The sequence below is a fragment of the Podarcis gaigeae genome (assembly GCF_964106915.1).
Source record: "Podarcis gaigeae genome assembly, chromosome: Z".
Taxonomy (NCBI): Eukaryota; Metazoa; Chordata; class Lepidosauria; order Squamata; family Lacertidae; genus Podarcis; species Podarcis gaigeae.
The window spans coordinates 48,092,839-48,118,195 of NC_139691.1; the positions used below are offsets into that span (position 1 = coordinate 48,092,839).

Consider the following 25,357-nt stretch of genomic DNA (forward strand, 5'->3'; position numbering starts at 1 on the left):
TACAAGGATTGGAAGACTTCTGCTGAGAGAGGTTTGGGGCAGCCACTTTGCCCAGAGATTTACTCTGCACAAAAGAAAATTTCCTGCTTTGGAGGCTGGCAGGAGCTGTATTTTTGTCATTTCCCCAAGCAGTGAAAAAATTCTCAAGAGCAGTACTATCCAGGTCTGGCTTTCTTTAGCCAAATAGAGTTGCTCCCCCCCCCCCCACCAGGGAGGGAATTTGTAGGCACTCCTGCAATTCATCAACTCCATTATCCCTCATCGGACACGCAGAGAAAGGCACTCAACTCCAAATGTACTATAATCCCCTCTACCCCGCTCAAGGAAACCGCCTTCCCTTATGCCTTACCTATATGGTTATTAGGCCACAGTGGCTGTGTTTTTCTTGTGCTGTTGAAGAAAGCACACCTCTAACTATCAGTTGCTGGGGATCACATATGAAGACAGGATTGTTGCACTCCTGCTTGTGGGCTTCCCATAATGAGCATCCGGTTGGTCCCCGTGAGATCAGGATGCTGAACTCCATTGGTCTGATCCAGCAAAGCTTTTCTTGTGTTCTTAAATATTAGGACTCTGCTAAGGGTCCGAGGAGCGCTCAGGAGACAGGAGGTTAAGGCTATGGAGGATACTAGCCATGATGACTACATTCTTTGTTGTTGTTTAGTCATTTAGTCGTGTCCGACTCTTCGTGACCCCATGGACCAGAGAACGCCAGGCACCTCTGTCCTCCACTGCCTCCCGCAGTTTGGTCAAACTCATGCTGGTAACCTCGAAAACACTATCCAACCATCTCGTCCTCTGCCGTCCCCTTCTCCTTGTGCCCTCCATCTTTCCCAACATCAGGGTCTTTTCCAGGGAGTCTTCTCTTCTCATGAGGTGGCCAAAGTACTGGAGCCTCAGCTTCACAATCTGTCCTTCTAGTGAGCACTCAGGGCTGATTTCCTTCAGTATGGAGAGGTTTGATCTTCTTGCAGTCCATGGGACTTTCAAGAGTCTCCTCCAGCACCATAATTCAAAAGCATCAATTCTTCGGCGATCAGCCTTTCCCTATACGAACCATTGTTGGCAAGGTGATGTCTCTACTTCTCAAGATGCTGTCTAGGCCTGTCATTGCCCTTCTCCCAAGAAGCAGGCGTCTTTTAATTTCGTGGCTGCTGTCACCATCTGCAGTGATCATTGAGCCAAAGAAAGTAAAATCTCTCACTACCTCCATTTCTTCCCCTTCTATTTGCCAGGAGGTGATGGGACCAGTGGCCATGATCTTCGTTTTTTTGATGTTGAGCTTCAGACCATATTTTGCGCTCTCCTCTTTCACCCTCATTAAAAGGTTCTTTAATTCCTCCTCACTTTCTGCCATCAAGGTTGTGTCATCTGCATATCTGAGGTTGTTGATATTTCTTCCGGCAATCTTAATTCTGGCTAGGGATTCATCCAGCCCAGCCTTTCGCATGATGAATTCTGCATATAAGTTAAATAAGCAGGGAGACAAAATACAGCCTTGTCGTACTCCTTTCCCAATTTTGAACCAATCAGTTGTTCCATATCCAGTTCTAACTGTAGCTTCTTGTCCCACATAGAGATTTCTCAGGAGACAGATGAGGTGATCTGGCACTCCCATTTCTTTAAGAACTTGCCATAGTTTGCCGTGGTCGACACAGTCAAAGGCTTTTGCATAGTCAATGAAGCAGAAGTTGATGTCTTTCTGGAACTCTCTAGCTTTCTCCATAATCCAGCGCATGTTTGCAATTTGGTCTCTGGTTCCTCTGCCTCTTCTAAATCCAGCTTGCACTTCTGGGAGTTCTTGGTCCACATACTGCTTGAGCCTTCCTTGTAGAATTTTAAGCATAACCTTGCTAGCGTGTGAAATGAGTGCAATTGTGCGGTAGTTGGAGCATTCTTTGGCACTGCCCTTCTTTGGGATTGGGATGTAGACTGATCTTCTCCAATCTTCTGGCCACTGCTGAGTTTTCCAAACTTGCTGGCATATTGAGTGTAGCACCTTAACAGCATCATCTTTTAAAATTTTAAATAGTTCAGCTGGAATACCATCACTTCCACTGGCCTTGTTATTTGCAGTGCTTTCTAAGGCCCATTTGACTTCACTTTCCAGGATGTCTGGCTCAAGGTCAGCAACCACACTACCTGGGGTATACGAGACATCCATTTCTTTCTGGTATAATTCCTCTGTGTATTCTTGCCACCTCTTCTTGATGTCTTCTGCTTCTGTTAGGTCCTTTCCACTTTTGTCCTTTATTATGGAAATCTTTGTACGAAATGTTCCTTTCATATCTCCAATTTTCTTGAACAGATCTCTGGTTCTTCCCATTCTATTGCTTTCCTCTATTTCTTTGCATTGTTCGTTTAAGAAGGTCTTCTTGTCTCTCCTTGCTATTCTTTGGAAATCTGCATTCAATTTCCCGTATCTTTCACCATCTCCCTCGCATTTTGCTTGCCTTCTCTCCCCCGCTATTTGTAAGGCCTCATTGGACAGCCACTTTGCTTTCTTGTATTTCCTTTTCATTGGGATGGTTTTCGTTGCTGCCTCCTGTATAATGTTACGAGCCTCCATCCATAGTTCTTCAGGCATTCTGTCCACCAAATCTAAATCCTTAAACCTGTTTCTCACTTCCACTGTGTATTCATAAGGGATTTGACTTAGATTGTATCTTACCGGCCCAGTGGTTTTTCCTACTTTCTTCAGTTTAAGCTTGAATTTTGCTATAAGAAGCTGATGATCTGAGCCACAGTCAGCTCCAGGTCTTGTTTTTGCTGACTGTATAGAGCTTCTCCATCTTTGGCTGCAGAGAATATAATCAATCTGATTTCGATGCTGCCCATCTGGTGATGTCCACGTGTAGAGTCATCTCTTGTGTTGTTGGGAAAGTGTGTTTGTGATGACCAGCTTGTTCTCTTGACAGAACTACATTCTACCTCTGTCATTGATGCCAGTATGCTCTCTGAATACCAGCTACTGGGGATCATAAATGGGGGTTGCTGCTGCCACTGTTGTCCTCAGGCCCTGATTGTGAGGTTCCCGTAGTGGGCATCTGGTGGCTGCTGTGATAACAGGATGCTGGACTAGGTTGGCTACTGCCTGATCCACTTGTAAGGCTCTTGTGCTGTTGAGTTTCTACCTTGCTCAGTGCTTCTGCCGCAGGCCAAAGCCTGTCTCCCAATATCTGCATTTAAATACACATTTTCATATGATGATTTAAAAAAAAAAATGGAAACACCAGACTAATGCAGAATCAGGACAGAATGGGTTTATAGGCTGTGAAAAAGTGCAGAGGATCAGAAACAGATTGACTTGCTCATCCCTACAGCTATCCACGTCCCTGGTGTCGTTTAAGACTTAAGTACCTGGTTTTTCAAATAATGATGCATCAAGAAGTATCTTTTTCTCTCTCACAAAGGCACGCCATGGTGGGATTAGCAATTAAAGCAATCCTCTCCCCCCCCCAAAAAAAACCCCCTGACTTTGTAGCGAGGATGTCTAGAACAACGAGGCAAGGCAGCACCAGTCAGACAGCAGTGAATTTCACAAGACGGAACTCAAATGAGACCTTTGTGAATTAAGGAGATCAAGCTTTACATTTTCCAGCAGCCATTGCATTCCCCCAAGGGGGTTCAGACCTCGCTGCCTAGGGAGAATTAGCATGCAGACCACAACCCTGAGTGCGCATGGCAGGGGACATAAATGGAGATTAATTATCAAAAGGGAGGGTTCCAAAAGCAAAATTTCACTGAAAACTTGAGGGAGTGTTATATACTGTGCAGAGAGCCTATATTGGCAATTCTTTAAGAGCTGTCAAAGGGAAGTGTGTGTGATCAATCAGGCTGCCGTCTTGGAGATAAATTGTAGAAATACATTGGGAATTCTATGCAAGTCCCATTTGAAATGAGCGAATGAACTCTGTACAGTGATGATTCTGAGTGGGTTGAACTCCTCCTTCCCTCCACTTCAGTTACTTCCAGAATGTTCCTTGCAGTGTACTAAACTCCTTTGCCACCATGCAGCTTCTGCTGCTTGCCATTGGCGCATGCTTAGCTTTCCACTTTGAGTTAATTTGGAGGTTACAAATATTGCTAGGCAAATGCACCATTCTTGCAATGTGAATTAACTGTGGAAGCTTCCGGACTGTAGGTAATTTTGGGTGGGATTCAAACTCAGATTACGAAATTAAAGATGATCTGCCGTTCTTGCTCAGCAAACCAGTCCCCCCGCCCCCATTTTCAGGATGGGGATAAGATGGAGATAGTGGTCAGGTTTCTGCCACACTCTTTGAGGATTCATGAATGTTATATAACATGATTTTAATTGCTGGATGCAGATTTTGCTCAGTGATTTTATTGTGCTGAACCTTCCTGGAATCCTGTCTAAATTCCAATAGGTTTGAGAAAATGATAAAAACAAGCCCCTCCCCCCATACTCTAAAAAAGATTGGACTTCTTGCAATGAGGATAGTGATGGGGGAATGCTCTGGGCTTAATGTTTGAGGCAATATCCTATAGCCTGATTCTAACATATTAGGATGAATTTTCAATAAATAGCTGAAATTGACCAGCCTCCGTGCCAATTGTACACAAACAAATTAGGATGAATGCTCAGCATAGGAACATAGAGTGCTGCCTTATACTGAGTAAGAACTTTGGTATATCTAACTCAATATTGCCTGCACCATGAGTCGGCAAACTAAGGCCCGGGGGCCAGATCTGGCCCAATAGCCTTCTAAATCCGGCCCACGGATGGTCCAGGAATTGGCATGGATCTGATCATTCGGGCTGCACCAGTGCGCAATTCTTTCCCTCTCCCTCACATGGCGGCGTCTCCCCCTCCCTCCTCCTGACTTCCTCCCACCCTGCCTAGAGCCGAGAGGAAGGGGGCTGTCTTTGATTGGTGCCAGCAAATACAGTTTGTGCAGTGTGCATAGGAATTCATTCCTTTTTCTTTTCTACAGGTGTTCTAATAAATATATGGCAGCTGGGGGCAGATCCTGCTTCTTCAATACTCCACATGGACACAAGGCGGATTCTGATAAACAGAGCTTATCTTCCATGAGCAGAGCTTTCAAGCCCCTAGAAAGGAAGCAAACCAAGGTTTTCATAGGGCCTTCAAGGTGTTCCTCTATATAAAGCCCTTAACAGCTTGGGACCAGTTTACCTGCCCGCTTGACTGCTTGGGTCTGTGGAACGGGCACTTGTTCTGCACTTGTGAGAAAATGATATTTTAGTGTGGCAGCTCCTAGACGTTGTAACTCCCTGGAATCAGGCAGGTGTTTTGCTGTGTTCTTTTGGCACCAGCTTAAAACACTTTTGTTTAGGCAAGCCTGTCCAGACATGTAGAATCATAGTATCATAGAATAAAAGAAACATAGAGTTGGAAGGGATCCCTAAGGGTCATCTAGTCCAATATCCCTGCAATGCAGTTTCCTTAAAATCTACAGGATTTTGGGGTAGATATCTTCAGGGGTTATTTTGTATCATCATCATCATCATCATCATCATCATCATCATCATTATTTCTCCCAATGGCAATCAACAGAAAAATAACTGTCCTTTTATTTAGAAGAGAGGGAGGGGGTCAGTGTTCATCCAAATATACCTTCCCAATTCTAAACTGCATGTGCTTATACAAGTGGCATCCATGCTGTGTATTTGTTCATTTTAGCTGAGTTTAAACCTTCCAAGTAAACCCTCTTAAATGTTATTTAAATGGGGAGGGTGGATTGTTTTCCTCTCTGAGATGTTGAAGGGATTATTATTACTATAATTGTTTTATTCCTACCCCCGCATTTCTATCTTAAAACAATGGAGCGGGTTATAGCAAATGGGGGACAATCAAACAGCATACAGATCTGAGACAATACCAAAAAACCACCACACAACCCAGTACTAAAGAGCCCTGGGAGAATTGGTAATGCAGCACATTGTTCTTTTAAAAGTAATTTTTGTGTTGCTATGTTCAGGCTACTCATCACGCCAACAGATGCTGGGCATTTCTCCAACGTGATGCAGCACTACAGATATGGCACCCAACAATGTCCAAATCAATTAATAGATGGTTTAACTTAAAGGCATAAGTGCTGACATGATAAATCAGCTTGGATTCAGGACTGACCTGTGGGAAATGAGAGATGTTAACAACCCTGGGGGTTAAAACAACCATCACCTTCTGCCTTAGTAATCACCATCACCTTATTTTGTTTGACTTAGAAGCATCTCTAAACTACGTAAGGTAATATTTTTAAATCTCTAGGCGTTGTACACTATCTGCAATATGAAAACAACATCCATTAAAAATACAGTCTGAAATAAACAAAACTGTATGAAAGCATCTAAAAAGAATTTAAGCAGATTCTGAAGATTCAACACATAAAACAGGGCACAATCCTAAGGGTCAGGGAGAGCGGGCAAAGCGATACGTCATTGCAAGACAGTGGAAGTAACTGATGGTGTCTGCTTTGACTCTGGCAAAAGGAAGGGCATTCCTTGAAACAGGGATGACAGCAGAAAAATATTCATTTTGAGGTCACTGCCCTATGTTATACAGTGGTACCTTGGGTTACAAACGCTTCAGGTTACAGACTGCACACCCAGAAATATTACCTTGGGTTAAGAACTTTGCTTCAGGATGAGAACAGAAATCAGCAGAAGACCCTCGGAGGAGGACCTCAGTGTCCAGGCTGAGAGATGGGGGCACACCCTCTCACAGCCAATGCAACAGAATATTCTCAGGTCAATTTCAGGAGCGAATGTCATGAGCAAGCTCCCTGGCCTGGCCTTCCTCATTTCTGCTTCTTTTGGAGCACACAGGTCCTTCTAAAGTACCCACGCCCCGGAACATGGCCGAGGAGCTGCCCCAACATTTACCTCAGGCAATAAAAGGTTCCTCCAGAAACTGGTGGAATTTGCTCTCTGGCCTGGGTTCCTTCATATAGCCAAGTGGGTGCCTGAGTCTGCCAGCTTTTATTTACACTTCTATGAATTTTGCCTTGCCAAAATCTCCAGCCGAGTAACATGCACCAAAATTGCACATACTAAGAAGATAAAATGTGCATACTAATGCATTTATTAGTGAATATATCACACACACAATGAATTGTGTTAGGGGATATATAAATGTTAGGAACAATATGCTTAGCAAAAAAAAAAAGACATGTAAAATTAGGAGAAAATCGCATTTAAATGCTGATGAATTTTCACAAGGATTTTTTTTTAATATGTAAACTGATGTGGAAACTGATAATGCTTCCTGCTTGGCTGGATTAAGGATAGAGAGGGGGTGTCTGGGTGTACGTAGAAACATGTGTGCAGAAAAGTTAAATCATTCATTGCTCTGCCCACTGATCTTCTGTCTGTGATTGGCAGCTCCAGGCAGGATGTCTCAAAGTAAATTCAGCCCATAGACTGAAGAAAGGGCTCCTTGCTCCTGCGTGAGGGGTGCGCCCTTTTCTGCAGCTATTGGAAGACAAGAGGCCAGTACTCCCTTAGAACAGGTGACAGCCCTCCCACTGAGGCGGGAAAATTCCCATCTCTTGTGGGAAAATTCATACAAATGGGCTTCCCTGGTTGAAGAGGGGGAGAGTGTCACTCCTTTTCAATGCTTTGCTGTGTGCAGGTTGGAAAGGGTTTGTTTCAGTCTGTATGCCCCCTGAGGTCAGTGCTGTTTGTGTGTGCATATTTCAGCAAGCATTTTCCCACTGCTGAACATCTGAGTTATTCTGAGCCAAACTAATGCCATCTTTGAGCCCATTGGAGGCTTGATTTCTCTCTCTCTCTCTTTCTCTCTCTCTATCACACACACCCCCTCTACAGCAGGAACATTTCTCAGCTCAGCTTTGATCTGTGCAAAGAATCCAGCAGGCAAAGAATGGGGAGATATTGTGGGACATCACAGTTTGTCATGTTAGGAGGCAAATTTTGACTTTCCAAGAATAATTCTCAATTCAGAGGGAGAGAGAGAGAGCACAGAGGACTGGGGACATTATGAAAACAAGAAATATGCCTAGAAGTTGGTATGCATGTATGTGTGCTCTTCAGTTTCCACGTTATAAACATTAACTAATTGACAGCATTGAGAAAAGGCTCTGCATCAAACTTGACGGTAGTTCCCTACTTCTAACTGTTCAGTTCCTTAGCGTTTGACAATTGCACATTGTCATTTTCCCTGTGATAGGGGTGAAAAGGGGGGCATTTCTAGTGGCTTAAAAGACCTGGAACAGAAGCTTGTCATAGCACATATTTGCAGAATGGTTGCATATGCTAACTTTCAGTGCAGATGCACATTTTGGCCAACTTTCAAAGTAGGAGGGAAGACTTGGGTCCTAGGTACTTGGCACAAATGTGCATAATATTTGCAGATACATACTAATTTATATGTACACATGGAAATTTAGGCCACCTTTCTTAGGGAAATAAAAATAAACCAGTTCTCTCTTTTGGGTCTTACTCTGAGCTATGGAGTACCATTACAATTTGGGAAAGGGCCAGAGCACAGTAAATGGACTGGCCTCTCTACAAATCAAGATGTTTGGGTGTGTGGCTGGGCAATAATGGCTCTGGACTCCCCTACCTCCTCTGCATCAACTATCTTACTGTGATGCTGCCTGTGTAGGACTCTCTATAAAATTGGTCTGGAAATGTCTGTTGATACAAAACTGAGCCACCAATATACCTGTGGGGGGCAAGGCAGCTTCATCCCATTAGACCAAATTTACATTGTTTTGTTATTTAATTGTTAGGTGCCTTTCTATGGAAACCTCCATGGAAAATTGTGTGTGTGTGTGTGTGTGCGTGCGTGCGCGCAATATCAGTTTGAGATTAACTCACTTGGGCTGGCATATGGGGGGGGGGACTTAAAAGAGTGATCCTATAAGCAGTAAAGTTTCTCAGAAGATTTTTGCACCTCTCCCACCATCCCATGTAAATTTCTCGTTTTGTTTATAATGAGATGGAGATCCGCACGGTCAGCTGGGAATTCTGGCTGGGCCTGTTCCTTTAAAATGAATGGGAGTCAGTACAATAATAATGCTGTTATACAGCTTTCATTCACCTTGGTGGGACTTGCACAGGCTCTCTAGGCTGGTAGGACTAACTCCTGAGAAGACGCTGATACAACCCTGCTACATACAGTGGTACCTCGGGTTACATATGTTTCAGGTTACAGACTCCGCTAACCCAGAAATATTACCTCGGGTTAAGAACTTTGCTTCAGGATGAGAACAGAAATCATGCTCTGGTGGCGCGGTGGCAGCAGGAGGCCTCATTAGCTAAAGTGGTGCTTCAGGTTAAGAACAGTTTCAGGTTAAGAACGGACCTCCGGAACAATTAGGTACTTAACCCGAGGTACCACTGTATTTCCCCTTGTAGAGGTTTGGGAAATGATAGAGGTATAGAAGACCATACAAACTTTGAAGCAAGTGGGTCATGATATGTTTTTCTCCCTCTCTCACAATTGTTGTTGTTGTTGTTTCATCGTTTAGTCGTGTCCGACTCTTCGTGACCCCATGGACCAGAGCACGCCAGGCACTTCTGTCTTCCACTGTCTCCCGCAGTTTGGTCAGACTCATGTTTGTAGCTTCAAAGACACTATCCAACCATCTCGTCCTCTGTCGTCCCCTTCTCCTTGTGCCCTCCATCTTTCCCAACATCAGGGTCTTTTCCAGGGAGTCTTCTCTTCTCATGAGGTGGCCAAAGTATTAGAGCCTCAGCTTCACGATCTGTCCTTCCAGTGAGCACTCAGGGCTGATTTCCTTAAGAATGGATAGGTTTGATCTTCTTGCAGTCCATAGGACTCTCAAGAGTCTCCTCCAGCACCATAATTCAAAAGCATCAATTCTTTGGCGATCAGCCTTCTTTATGGTCCAGCTCTCACTTCCATACATCACTACTGGGAAAACCATAGCTTTAACTATACTGACCTTTGTTGGCAAGGTGATGTCTCTGCTTTTTAAGATGCTGTCTAGGTTTGCCATCGCCTTTCTCCCAAGGAGCAGGCATCTTTTAATTTTGTGACTGCAGTGATCATGGAGCCCAAGAAAGTAAAATCTCTCACTGCCTCCATTTCTTCTTCTATTTGCCAGGAGGTGATGGGACCAGTGGCCATGATCTTCGTTTTTTTGATGTTGAGCTTCAGACCATATTTTGTACTCTCCTCTTTCACCCTCAATAAAAGGTTCTTTAATTCCTCCTCACTTTCTGCCATCAAGGTTGTGTCATCTGCATATCTGAGGTTGTTGATATTTCTTCCGGCAATCTTAATTCCGGCTTCGGATTCATCCAGCCCAGCCTTTCGCATGATGAATTCTGCGTATAAGTTAAATAAGCAGGGAGACAATATACAGCCTTGTCGTACTCCTTTCCCAATTTTGAACCAATCAGTTGTTCCATATCCAGTTCTAACTGTAGCTTCTTGTCCCACATAGAGATTTCTCAGGAGACAGATGAGGTGATCAGGCACTCCCATTTCTTTAAGAACTTGCCATAGTTTGTTGTGGTCGACACAGTCGAAGGCTTTTGCATAGTCAATGAAGCAGAAGTTGATGTCTTTCTGGAACTCTCTAGCTTTCTCCATAATCCAGCGCATGTTTGCAATTTGGTCTCTGGTTCCTCTGCCTCTTCTAAATCCAGCTTGCACTTCTGGGAGTTCTTGGTCCACATACTGCTTGAGCCTTCCTTGTAGAATTTTAAGCATAACCTTGCTAGCGTATGAAATGAGTGCAATTGTGCGGTAGTTGGAGCATTCTTTAGCACCGCCCTTCTTTGGGATTGGGATGTAGACTGATCTTCTCCAATCCTCTGGCCACTGCTGAGTTTTCCAAACTTGCTGGCATATTGAGTGTAGCACCTTAACAGCATCATCTTTTAAAATTTTAAATAGTTCAGCTGGAATACCATCACTTCCACTGGCCTTGTTATTAGCAGTGCTTTCTAAGGCCCATTTGACTTCACTCTCCAGGATGTCTGGCTCAAGGTCAGCAACCCCACTACCTGGGGTGTACGAGACATCCATATCTATCTGGTATAATTCCTCTGTGTATTCTTGCCACCTCTTCTTGATGTCTTCTGCTTCTGTTATGTCCTTACCATTTTTGTCCTTTATTATGGTAATCTTTGAACGAAATGTTCCTTTCATATCTCCAATTTTCTTGAACAGATCTCTGGTTCTTCCCATTCTGTTGTTTTCCTCTATTTCTTTGCATTGCTCATTTAAGAAGGCCTTCGTATCTCTTCTTGCTATTCAATTTCCTGTATCTTTCTCTATCTCTCTCACATTTTGCTTGCCTTCTCTCCCCCGCTATTTGTAAGGCCTCGTTGGACAGCTACTTTGCTTTCTTACATTTCCTTTTCATTGGGATGGTTTTCGTTGCTGCCTCCTGTATAATATTGCGAGCCTCCATCCATAGTTCTTCAGGCACTCTGTCCAGCAAATCTAAATCCTTAAACCTGTTCCTCACTTCCACTATGTGTTCATAAGGGATTTGATTTAGATTGTATCTTACCAGCCCACTGGTTTTTCCTACTTTCTTCAGTTTAAGCTTGAATTTTGCTATAAGAAGCTGATGATCTGAGCCACAGTCAGCTCCAGGTCTTGTTTTTGCTGACTGTATAGAGCTTCTCCATCTTTGGCTGCAGAGAATATAATCAATCTGATTTCGATGCTGCCCATCTGGTGATGTCCACGTGTAGAGTCATCTCTTGTGTTGTTGGAAAAGTGTGTTTGTGATGACCAGCTTGTTCTCTTGACAGAACTCTATTAGCCTTTGCCCTGCTTCATTTTGTTCTCCAAGGCCAAACTTGCCAGTTGTTCCTTTAATCTCTTGATTCCCTACTTTAGCATTCTAATCCCCTATAATGAGAATAACATCCTTCTTTGGTGTCACTTCTATAAGGTCTATAAGTCTTCATAGAATTGGTCAATTTCAGTTTCTTCAGCACCAGTAGTTGGTGCATAAACTTGGATTATTGTTATGTTAAAAGGTCAGCCTTGGATTCATATCGAGATCATTCTATCATTTTTGAGATTGCATCCCAGTACTGCTTTCGCCACTCTTTCGTTGACTATGAGGGCCACTCCATTTCTTTTGCGGGTTTCTTACCCACAGTAGTAGATATGATGGTCATCCGAACTGAATCTGCCCATTCCCATCCATTTTAGTTCACTGATGCCCAGGATGTCAATATTTATTCTTGCCATCTCATTTTTGACCACATCCAACTTACCCTGGTTCATGGTTCTTACATTCCAGGTTCCTATGCAATATTTTTCTTTACAGCATTGGACTTTCCTTTCGCTTCCAGGCATATCTGCAACTGAACGTCCTTTCAGCTTTGGCCCAGCCGCTTCATCAGCTCTGGATCTACCTGTACTTGCCCTCCGCTCTTCCCCAGTAGCATGTTGGACGCCTTCCGACCTGAGGGGCTCATCTTCCAGCGTCATAACTTTTATATGCCTGTTGTCTTTGTCCATGGAGTTTTCTTGGCAGGGATACTGGAGTGGCTTGCCAGTTCCTCCTCCAGGTGGATCATGTTTGGTCAAAACTCTCCACTATGACCTGTTCATCTTGGGTGCCCTGCTTGGCATAGTTCATAGCTTCTCTGAGTTCTTCAAGCCCCTTTGCCACGGCAAGACAGTGATCCATGAAGGGGTCTCTCACAATACAAGAACCCAAAGAGGGTCATCCAACGGAGCAGAACACTGGAAGAAAAGGAAGAAAGAACTTTTTCACATAGTGCGTAGTTAAACTCTGGGATTCACTTCTGCAGGATGAGGTGATGGCCACCAACACAGATGGTTTCTAAAAAGGATATGATGAATTCATGGAAGAGAGGGCTATCAGTGGCTACTGGTAATGGGGTCCATGCTGTTCCTCTATGGTTGGCCCACACATTGTGTTGCTCTGAATACCAGTTGTTGGGAATCTCAAATGGGGAGAATGATGTTGCCCTCAGGTCCTGCTTGCAAGCTTCCTATTGGGGCACCTGGTTGGCCACTGTGAAAGCAGGATGCTGGGCTGGGTGGGTCATTGGTCTGATCCATCCATGCTCTGTGTGGTGGCTGTTCCTAATGATACCCTTCAGTGCCCTTCTGGACCCACTCGTGTCTAACCCCACGTTTCACAAACCCATGCCTTGCATCATGTTTGGGCATTGCAGAGTTAAAGCAACAGAATCCTTCATTAACCTTCCCTCTCGTTAGAGTGAGAAGTGGATGGCAGTGCTAAAAATTACTGGGGGTGATGTGGACCAGAATGCTAATTAGAGCAAAGTGAGTGTCAGAGGGAGATGCCTCCCCCGAGGTGCAGGGACTGCTTTTCAACTGCCCTGTTTGCTCTGCAGAGGAAAGGTCTAAGCGTCCCAGAAGGCAGAAGGGAGGAAGCAGAGCACTGATTTGGGAAGGCAAGTAACAACTTCAGGGTCAGCTGGGAAGGCTGGGCTATGTGGGAGAAAACACACAAAATTAGCTCCCACTCAGGAAGTGTTGCTTTAGACAGAATATGAATATCAAGCTTAGCATGGAAATATGTTATATTGTTGCATGCACCCCACTCTCTGAGTAGTGAGAGGCTCCAGGCATGTCTGCACTCATCCAAGGTTCATTTTCCTTGAAATGAAGTTCAGAGGAGACTGTGGTGTCTTTTGGATACATGCTTTTATTTACACCTATATACAAACTGAGCATAGAATGGAAGGGACACACAGCATTAAGACTCCAGCAGATCTTGCCTCCCCATTAGGTTTCTAGGGGATCCCCAAGTTCACAGCCTTGGGTCCAGCACAGAGCAAGACATGCCTCTGTGTCTCCAGCTTCTAGCATCAGCCAAAAACTCATACAGCAATAGAAATTCTCTTGGCTTACTGTTTTTCCTCCTAGGATGAGGTGGCATCCAGCCAGGTGAGGTGGGAAAAAGGCCCACCCATTTGTCTCTATAGCAAGAGGGCAATCTCTTTAGACATGTAAATGGAAAAACTGGGGAGCTAAGACCATTACCTTAACAAAGGAACTGTTTTGACAAATTCACCATATTTCCACTAATAACCTTACATACACAGGATCAGAGGTTTGGAAGGGACACATGTGTATCATAAAGACTGAACACACCCCTCCTCCAGACCCCCCCCCTAAAAAACCCCAATTACAATATTGTATTAGATCTGTAGTACTTGCTAAGGTTTGGTAAATATTAAAGGTAAAGGTAAAGGGACCCCTGACCATTAGGTCCAGTCGTGGCCGACTCTGGGGTTGTGGCGCTCATCTTGCTTTATTGGCCGAGGGAGCCGGCGTACAGCATCCAGGTCGTGTGGCCAGCATGACGAAGCCGCTTCTGGCGAACCAGAGCAGCGCACCGAAACACCATTTACCTTCCCACCAGAGCAGTACCTATTTATCTACTTGCACGTTGACGTGCTTTTGAACTGCTAGGTTGGCAGGAGCAGGGACCGAGCAACGGGAGCTCACCCCGTCATTGCGGGGATTCGAACCTCCGACCTTCCGATCGGCAAGTCCTAGGCTCTGTGGTTTAACCCACAGCGCCACCCGCGTCCCTCTTGGTAAATATTAGGATTTAATTAAAACAGGTATGTTACAACTAGGAAATAGCCAAGACCAATATGTATTAGAGATACGGTGCACTCACTGGTCAACCTCTGCAATTAACACATGCAAAATTAGTTAAGTAGGCACAACACCACAAAGGACACAGGTGGCGCTGTGGTCTAAACCATTGAGCCTCTTGGGCTTGCCAATCAGAAGGTCAGCAGTTTGAATCTATGTGATGGTGGTAAGCTCCCATTGCTCTGTCCCAGCTTCTGCCAACCTAGCAGTTTGAAAGCATACCAGTGCAAGTAGATAAAAAGGTGGGAAGGTGTGGCAGGAAGTAAACAGCATTTCCATGCACTCTGGTTTCCATCACAGTCCGTTGCACCAGAAACAGTTTAGTCATGCTGGCCACATGACCTGGAAAGCTGTCTGTGGACAAACACCAGCTCCCTCTGCCTGAAACAAGAGATGAGTGCCGCCACCCCATAGTCACCTTTGAACTTAACCACCCGGGGTCCTTTACCTTTTTACCTAGTAGGTACACTTCCTGGGTTATGGACTGAACATTGTAATCCTAGCCAGGTCAGCATGGGCTCAAGCTTTAATGAAGTCAAGCAGGCTTCCTTGTGAGGTGTCTAACTGGGAGGGATAGACCATTTGAAGCTCAAAGCAGCTAAATGGATGTGTTAATAGGTGTGGAAAGCTAATCCCCTTTTGAGGTAAAGAGCCATTTAGCACGTCAAAGGAGGGACCTTCCCCTTGAGACCAGAACTTGGGCTGGAGGAGAAGCTATGGAGTTAGGGGTGGAGGGATGCAATCAGGGAGGCTGGGAGAAGGACAACTAGACATGTATGTACACCAGCAAAAAGGATATTGGTGATGCTGCAATAAAATAAACTGGTGCATTATGGGATGCTGCTGATGAGCCCCTCCATAAGTGTACAATAAAGCATATCTCACTAGCCTCCACTGTGCTTTGATTTTTCCCAGTGGAAGCATATGCCTGAGTGAGCGCCTGGAAACCCTGGAATTTTGCTACCTCTCATTAGAGGTTGGGGGTGGTGCACAACCTCTGTAACAATATTCTACTGTTTTAGTTTTGCTCCATGAAACAGAAAGTCTGGGGACTAGTGCCACCAAATTAGAGATGGGGGGTGTTAATTGCATTTTAATGAGGATCTACCTCATTCTCACTCCTTGAACCAAAGAGTGAATTCCTTCAGAATTCACACTTCTCACTCTTCCAGCACAACAGTGGAAATTGCTAAGAAAACTGACTGTGTTTTCAAGGTACAAAAATATCTGGAATATAGTCTCTAAGGGACAGGAAGATCTTGTTAATTTCTATTTAGTATGGTGAGATTTTATTTCATACAGCTTAGTGCACGATTTTCTGGAATTTCTCCCCATGGAGAAATGTGGTTATTATGACTTCACACTGGGTGTTATTACCGTATCTGTTTAGATTTTGTATGCCCTGCCTTTAGTTTGATATATTATTGAAATTTTGTTATTGTTTACTTTTGTTTGTGGTTCCACAATTATTTGAAAACTAATTTAAAAAGTAAAAACAAGCAAGCAAACAAACAAACAAATCTTGTGATGCAGTCCTCCAACCAAATTGGGGTGGAGAGAGTGTACAAGAATGCATATATTAAAGGGAAGTGTACATAAAAAATGCATGCATTGCTGAAAACAACCTGCAAGGAAGCATTGGATTGAAGCTTGCACCTGACAATGCATGTGATGCCATGCGAGAAAACAGGATTTTGATGTCATACAAAATCTATCCTTTCCAATGAAAGGCATAGGGGCATGGGAACAATGATCAGGGAGGAGGTGATGGGGGAAAGACCCTTCTCTGCCTGAGATTCTGGGCAGTACTGAGCTATAGAAACCATGATATGAGACAACTTCCTCTCTCCTCCCTGGTAGCCAGAGGAGATGGTACAGAGTTCAGTATTACCAGCTCAGTATTACCTACACGGATGGCAACCACTCTCTGGGGTGTCTCCTAGATTAACCTAGCACTCCTTGGGATTGAACCTGGGACTTCTCAAATGCAAAGCCAGTTTTCTTCCTGGAATAATAGCACCCTGCGAGATCTTCTTTGAGCAGATTAGAGTAGCACCCCCCTTCATTTCCTGGGACCAATGTAGCAAGTGATGCCTTTTTAATTCATGTGGAACAAGATGTGATTATTTGCAGCACTGCTTTATTTCCAGGGCCATCACTGAACCATTTCTCCCCTAGTTTAGCCTTTTTGTGAGATCTTTATCTATTCTATATTATCCTTCCTAATATACAGCCATTAATAACATTAGCCTATTAAGCCTTGCATCAAAGAGCTGCAATCTGCCCTAACAGAAGTTGCACTAATTAAGGCATGTATATTGTTCCAGTTCCCTCTCTTAGGCTAGAGGGTATCCAATTTGTCATTATCTAATGTTTTCCTGCTTGCAGCACCATTAAAATTAAATCTATTCCATAGAATCTCTTTCATGGTGATTTTAGGGGGCAAAATCTGTAGTGCAATCTCTCCCCTCCCCTCTGGTGTCTTCCAGATGATTCAGACTACAACACCCAGCAGCCACAGTCAGCATAGCCTTTGACTGATGGGAATTCTAGTCCAAAATATTTGGAGGCACCAGGTTGGGGAAATCTGCTGGAGTGTTTCCAAAAGAGGCATAAAATGTGGACTCTGTGTTTGCGTCTCCATAACATACCTGGCCTGAAGTCAATCAGTGAGCTTCAGGACTGAGTAAAATTTGAACTGAGGTCTCCCCACACCACATCAGACACTCCAGCATCTATACCTCACTAGCTGACCACCAGTGGGGTATGCAGTGGTTTCTCTCCCCCCACAGGTTCTCTCCCCCCCCCCCCCAAAAAAAAGGTGTCTGGCACTTTTTGCAAATCTCTCAAGCAAATGGCAAATTCATTAATGCAAGATTTTTTGGGGTTGGGGTTGGGTGGGAATCTAAAAAAAATGGGTAAGAGGTTGCAACAGTAAACCTTTGAATAAGGGGTGGATGTATGTATTTTACCAAGCTCAAGTTCATTTCCTGATATTTCCACATCAGCTTGCAAATTCTTTTTTAAAGTCCTCAGTTGAAATTCTTCAGCATTATGGTGCAATTTCCTCCCAATATGCACATGGCTGTATGCTCTTTAGCCTAATATACACATCTTTGCAAGCAATTTCCCCTTATATAATGCATATTTGTATGTTATTGTCACTAATATATGCATTGTTATGTAGATGTTACCTACCCGGCATGGGAATTTTTGTACACATTACTCGGCTGGATATCTCCATTGCAGAATTTTGAAGGATGGCTGAGTTTTGGTTTATGTATTGTTTCCAAAAGTGACGAAGAAGTAGAGTCACCTGTAAATATGAACTGAATTGGATTTCTCTCCCAGTGCCAAAGCCCAACCCAAGTTTTCTGTTTTCACAGCTCTTTCGTCACCCACCAAACTCTACATCTTGATTATACATCTATGCATGAAAGTTCTCTTGAGACTCAAAGATCAAACAGAAGGCTTAGCTCTGCCCAAGACAGTAGATTAAAATCCTTATTGCAATCAATGGCTCCTCATCTTAGACACTGCAGCATTACCATTGATATCAAGTGTACTTGGAACGTCCACACATTTTTTCTTTTAGAATGTCATCTTAATTCTTAATTATGATCACAGCACAGATGCAGCTTATATTTAATTTAAATATTTATGGTGTTTGCTTAAGCTTTTCAAAAATGGATTAGTTTGAGGAGGCCAATATTGCCAGCCTTATCGCTTTTCCTGTTGAGTGCAATTAAGAGACCAATCAGTAATTAGCGTGAGAGTTACGCCCCTGGAGGAAGAAAGCTTTGGGTTGTGTGCAGTGTTGGCAACTCTAGGTGGATGGGAATTGTCTCCCTGCAGGGGAAGGGATGATCTGTTCCATGATCAAGCCCTTATACATCTGTCAAGCACCCCAAGCACACAAGCGCTCTCCGCTCCCTGTGGTTTCCAGCAACTGGTATTCAGAAGTGTTTTGTCTGTCCTGAATCTTCCAACACTCAGCTTCATTGGATGGGAAACCTTTCTTGAACTCCATTGCCCTTGACCACTGGTCTTGCTAGCTGGGGCTGACAGGACTTAGGAGATGGGAGACACCAGATTTTCCATTCCAAGCTTAGGTAAGCTGTATCTCAAGTTCCCTCCCTACTAATCTTCAATATGTAAAAAACAAAACTGGCCTATTTTACAGAGTAGTTGCTAAGGATTACTGGGATAATGTATATGAAACGCATCACCATCATCATCACCCAACCTCTTGATTTGTTCTAGTTCCTAAACTGTTACTAGAGTCATGCAAGATCAATCTGTCAATTCGTTAATGCACCATCTTTCCACAATAACATTGTGCTCGAGGTAGTTTGTTGTTGTTGTTTAGTCGTTTAGTTGTGTCCGACTCTTCATGACCCCCTGGACCAGAGCACGCCAGACACTCCTGTCTTCCACTGCCTCCCACAGTTTGGTCAAACTCATGCTGGTAGCTTCAAAAACACTGTCCAACCATCTCACCCTCTGCCGTCCCCTTCTCCTTGTGCCCTCCATCTTTCCCAACATCAGGGTCTTTTCCAGGGAGTCTTCTCTTCTCATGAGGTGGCTAAAGTATTGGAGTCTCAGCTTCATGATCTGTCCTTCTAGTGAGCACTCAGGGCTGATTTCCTTAAGAATGGATAGGTTTGATCTTCTTGTAGTCCATGGGACTCTCAAGAGTCTCCTCCAGCACCATAATTCAAAAGCATCAATTCTTTGGCGATCAGCCTTCTTTATGGTCCAGCTCTCACTTCCATACATCACTACTGGGAAAACCATGGCTTTTACTATATGGACCTTTGTTGGCAAGGTGATGTCTCTGCTTTTTAAGATGTTGTCTAGATTTGCCATCACCTTTCTCCCAAGGAGCAGGCGTCTTTTAATTTCGTGACTGCTGTCACCATCTGCAATGATCATGGAGCCCAAGAAAGTAAAATCTCTCACTGCCTCCATTTCTTCCCCTTTTATTTGCCAGGAGGTGATGGGACCAGTCTACTTGCACCCGGAGGTGCTTTCGAACTGCTAGGTTGGCAGGCGCTGGGACCGAGCAGCGGGAGCGCACCCCGCCGCAGGGATTTGAACCGCCGACCTTTCGATCGGCAAGTCCTAGGCGCTGAGGCTTTAACCCACAGCGCCACCTGCGTCCCACTTGAGGTAGTTTACTGCAGGCTAAACAGTAGCAACTATCAGGCAGCCACCTATAATGGATACAGCACTTGTGTTTCAAACCAATTCAGCAATCCTTTATTTCATAACTACTGTTCAATACAATAATCATTCATTCAACAAACACATTTCAACAAAAGCTAAATCACCTACAACAGAGTGATACATAAAACCAGACTAACAGCATCCCAACAGTTCATAATATAATTCAGTTCAATAAGAATTCAGAACCAATAAATACCCAAACATAGATATCTCCGTAGGAGAATTGTAATATGCAAGGCAGGTGCATGGAAGAGTTTCTTGCAACTGGACTTCCAAGAAGCATTGCAAGCCTGCTGGGATCATGACTCGTGGGTCTTTAGTTCCTAGTGAAAAAAGGTGTAACCTGGTAGTCAAAGCTCCCCAAGCACCTGTGCTTTATCATTGGTGCTTGGGCATGAGGTCCATTGCTTACAGTATGTCACCAAACAGAATCACTCACACCTCAGGGGAAGGTGTCATTAGGATTAGGAGAGGTTGCAAAAGCAGGAAAATCTTTGGGGAAAATCTCTATGGAAGGGGAAATTTCCAAAAGCAGACCAGTGTGGACCAGGCATGCTTAGTGGCCACAGAATGCTAATTGCCCATGGGGGGGGGACATGGAACCAGGTGGGAGAGGGATGGAATAGAGTAGTCTGGATGAGGGAATTGAACTGGAGCATTCCAGTTTTGGGAAATGCAGTTTACCAGAACCCTTGTGTGCTCAGTAGGGATGTCAATTGCCCTGGTATCTCCATGTCCCAGGGGTCATTACACTTGCAGCAGTGGTGATTAGGCTCAAGACAGCACTCCAAGTCCAAGAGGTCCTGGGGGTCTGAAGTTCCCATTGCACCTACCCCGCCCCACTTGAGTACTCAGGTGTTCAAGAAAACTGCATTTCTCAGGGCTCAGTGCTGACATCTGCATATGCAGAAGCTCAGCTAACTCCCTGATCCAGATAACACTGGGGGAACGGTGTTGAATTCAAGCACCATGAAGTGGAGAAATTCATAATCTGAACCAGATAAATATGAACTTTCTCCTACAACAAAAATGGATCTACTTACTACAGTGAGCCTCTCTTGGCCTGTGTTAGGAAGGATGAGTCCTCCACATTTTCCCGTATCTTTTTCAGCCAATTTCCTCAAATAGGATTTCTGCTAAGGAGCGTTTGCTGCAATCTTAACCCAATTAAATACTTCATTGGCCTTTATTGCTTTTGACTCCTTGCAACTTTTAATTAACCTCCTTGTCTTTCCTGACTCTAATGATTTATAGTTGGCTTGTGCTATGTCCCTGTGAATTTTTGGTATTATTGTTATTAGCATCACCATTGCTCTGCAAAAAATGCATAGTCTTCTCTTGTGGGCTTTCTGCTTCACAATACTTGTTTGGAGATAATAATAAAAAATGTCAAAAGCGAATGTAATTCTGATGGCCTGGGATTCGGACTCAGGGGCTGAACCTGAGGAATCCCAGCCTGCACAGGAGTCCCCACCTCCAGAACCAGCTGAGCCGGGCCTGGGGCTTGAACCTGAAGGGCCCTCACCTGTGCTGGATCCTCAGGTGCAGGCACCAGCTGAATCTGCTCTGGCCCCTGAGGTGATGGAGGACCCATTGCCTGCAGGTGCTCCACTCTCAGCCCTGTCAAGGGAAGAGGAGGTTGCCTCTGGGTCCGGTAACCCTCCATCCTCTCCTGAACTGCAGAGGCTCAGGGCAGAGAGGCAGAGGGAACTAAGTTCCTGCAGGAGGAGTGCTCGCCTCCAGGCCAGGAGAGGCAAGTCACCTGTGGACCGGGGCCGCCCTATGCCTCAGGGCAGATAAAAGCCAGCCAGCCCCAGTCCCAGGGTGCGGGAGCAATGTTGTTGCTAGCCTGTTCCTGCCTGCACCCTGTCCTGCTCTTCTGCCAGAGTTCCTGACCTCACCTGACTCCCTGCCTTGGCCCCCCTACAGCTTTGATGGACAGCCTCCATACCGCACCCTCGACCTCGGACTGGACTCGGACCTCACCTCTCGGTTAGCCCCTGGGACCAGCACAGTAATATTTTGCAAAGTTGCAGTCAAATGAGACAGGTACACACACACACACACACACACACACACACACACACAAAGTTATGCAGTCAGAGAAATGGGCATCTTGGGAGCAAAGATGGAAAGCTTACTGAAATCTAATTTTATGGTGCATTTTCTTCAAATTTAATTTCAGTTTATTTGGGGAGGAGGTGAATGCCTAGAAATGAGATTTGGGTGGAAGCCACCTTGGCGCTAGTTCCACTGGCATGTTTATCAGAAGATATCCACTGCAAGACTTGTTTACATTCAGTGTGTGGCTCATACAAAATTTCTGCTCTCTACAACCCAGCTCTATGGGTTGCTTGGATTGCTCACATCCTTTTTCAATGCTGAGCTGTGGCTTTCACAACTGTGTTGCAGGAACGACTTGGATTCCTCAGTAACCAAAATAAAGGATGAAGAGAAGCCACAGCAAGCCTGGGGTCAGATGCTGCTCCCTCCCTTCCCCTCCACCAGCATATCTATAAGGAAGAGATCAGAAGCTTTTTCCATTGTAGATTAACCACGGTTTAGTGTGCCATCCAACCCCTAAACTGTGGTTGATTTCAACTATGGTTTGTGAAAACAGGCCATGTTTTCTGTCTGCCTTCAGCTGCTATCTGTCAGGGACTGGGCAGAGGAGGAATGGTGGAGACCGCCTCCCCAGCCTGACCCTTCCAGAGAAGAAGACAGTTCAGAATTACAACGGGGGTTTGAGGGAGATTACAGCTCAGAGGAAGATGAGGGGAGAAGTTGGGAAATAATGGGAGAGGAGAAGGAAGCAGAACAGGAGCAGCTGGCTGACACATTATCACTAGAAAGCATCCCAGGCCCACCATCTCCCAGAATCTGGTGAGCCTTAAAAGTAGGAAAGCAAAGAGCTTGAAGACAGTTGGCCCTAAGTGTCAGCCGTAGAAAGGGTGGTGCTACTGACGAATGAGGAAGTGGGAGAGAAGAGAAGTGGAGATTTACTCAGGACAAGGCCATTATTCCAAGAGGCTGCATTCCCAAGCCCCTCTCTGTAAATACTGAATAAAAAGCAGTTGGTAAGGACTTTTCCTTGTCTTATCCATTCCTGGCAACCTGCTGTGGGGGTTGGTTCCTCTGCCACCTGACACTATCTGAATGTCGGTCCACATTAAAGGTTGAAGTGTGAAGTTAATCATAGTTAAGACTTGTCCATCTGGTTCAGATTTGGATGTCACAACATACTGTGGTTAATTTAAAAAGGTTGGAACTCCCAAACTCCTCCTCATGGCTATTCCAGAAGAGGATAGGAGGAATGGATGTAAGTTCAAGGTTTGCTGTTGCCCATCTGTGCACTACATGTAAACACAGACACATGTCCACTAGAGCCTTCACCAACCTGATGTTTTGAAGAACAACTCCCATCAGCCCCAGCCAGCATGGCAGTGCTGACGGGAGTTGTCGCAGTTGCAGCCATTGTGATGGGGCTGAGCCACCCTCCTGTCACCAGTGTCACAGTAGCTCACATGGATGGGGCAGGCCAGTGGCAGGGTTGAAACTGAGCAGTTGCACTAACAAGAGCACTGGGTTGGCTCTGCTGGTGTGTTCATGCAGGGAATATATATGTTTTGGAAGTCAACATTTCCAAAAGAATTAGACCTGTGATGAGACCTCAAGCATATAGTAAACAGTATGATATCTCCTATACTATAAACACATTGTATATTTAGGTCACATCCACAACATACATTTAAGGCACTCTCCTACCACTTTATAAGCCTTGGTTTATAAGCCAATGCATCCTGGGAGTTGTAGTTTGCTAAAGCTGCTGACCCCACAGGACTACTTTTCCCAGCATTCTCAACAAATTGCAGCTCCCAGGATTCCCTTTGACTGTTAAAGGGGTATAAGAGTGCTTTAAATATATGGTGTGCATGTGACCTTAGTTCAATTTGTTTTCCTTAGCCAGATGTTGGAGTGAGGAGCAGTACTACTGTCCACTACAGAAAGCTGAAGTGCATTGAACCATGGAAGTATTAGCCAATGGGGTGCTCTCATTATGTTGTTTGACTATATCCCTGGGCAGCATAGTTAATGGTCAGAGATGATGGGGATTGATTTCCAGTTCCACTTGCAGGGCATCACAGTGAGTTACCCCCAAACTATGCATTTATTGTTCCCTCTATTTTATGTCATCCAGACCAACTGTATTTCTTCTCAGATTTGTCCGTCATCTGGCTATAACCATGGCCTCCTGGGTGCACATGGGCCTCTATATATTAGAGGCTGCCCTGCCAGCATTTTGTCAAATAATTCTGCCTCCAAGTCCATCCACAGCAACTGGTTCAGCAGAGCTTAAATCTCCATTCTGCTTATCTCTGCTTTTCCAGGAATCATTTTTTTAGATGTATTGAGGGATTTTGAGCCAGCTCAAATGACAAGTGCTTTATTCACCATCTGATCTTCTCTGCAAAGCGTCACTTTCTCAAGCCAGCTCAGCCAAAGCCCTGTAGAATCACAGAATCATTGAACTGTAGAGTTGGAAGGGACCCAAAGGACCATCTAGTCCAACCTGCTGCTGCAATGCAGGAATCACAGCTATTGGGTGCAGGAGTTGGTTTTTAAGCCAAGATGCTGGTCCGCTTCCTTACCTGTGGGTATAGATAAAGCTGTTGTGGCAATTCAGCTTCTGGTCTCTGGCAAAGAGGGGTGACATGTTGTGTTAGACTTGGACATTTGCAGGAACAACTGAGGCATGCAAGAGAGCAATACTAATGATGTCAAGAATGTCATGCCATTGTCGAGGGAGTTTGGCCAGAACAATTCCATGTGGCCTGCTTTGCAGTCCTCCGTTTGAAGGTGGGCAGCTCATGACTGCTTTGAAGATAAATGGACCTTGTAAGGATACTGTAGAGTTGGAAAAGGTTCAGAAAAGGGCAAGCAAAATAATCAAGAGGATGAAGAGACTTCCCTATGAAGAAAGGTTGCAGTGTTTGGAACTTTTTAGTTTAGAGAGAATGCCAGTAAGAGGTGACCTGATGGAAGTTTAGAGAAAGATGCATGGCAGAGAGAAAGTAGCTAGATATAAAGGTTTTTCGCCCTCTCTCATTGCTCTAGAACTCATGGCTAGCCAATGAAGCTGAACGCTGCAGGAATCAGAAGTATTTCTCCATGAAATGGATAGTCAAGCTACAGGTCTCACTTCCACAAGGAGGCCATGATGGCCACCAACATAGATGGCTTTCAAAGAGCGTTAGAGAGATTCATGGAGAAGAGGGCTATCAATAGCTATGCTCTGCCTCCATGGGAGGCACTAAATGCTTTTGAGTAACAGTTCCTGGAAACCACAAGGAGGGAGAGGCTTTTGTGCTTGGGTTCTGCTTGTGGGTATCACATAGGAATCATAGAATTGTAGAGTTGGAAGGGACCCAAGGGTCATCTAGTCCAGCCCCCTGCAATGCAGTAATCTCAGCTAAAGCAACCATGACAGATGGCCACCCAACCTCTCTTTATAAA

At 44.7% G+C, this 25,357-nt stretch overlaps 1 protein-coding gene across 14 annotated transcripts in view; it reads left to right on the plus strand.

The window, feature by feature from the left end:
- LOC310836945 (5-hydroxytryptamine receptor 2A-like) overlaps positions 1-25,357 on the plus strand; it is a 241,768-nt gene that overhangs the window by 160,012 nt on the left and 56,399 nt on the right. The window lies entirely within an intron of this gene.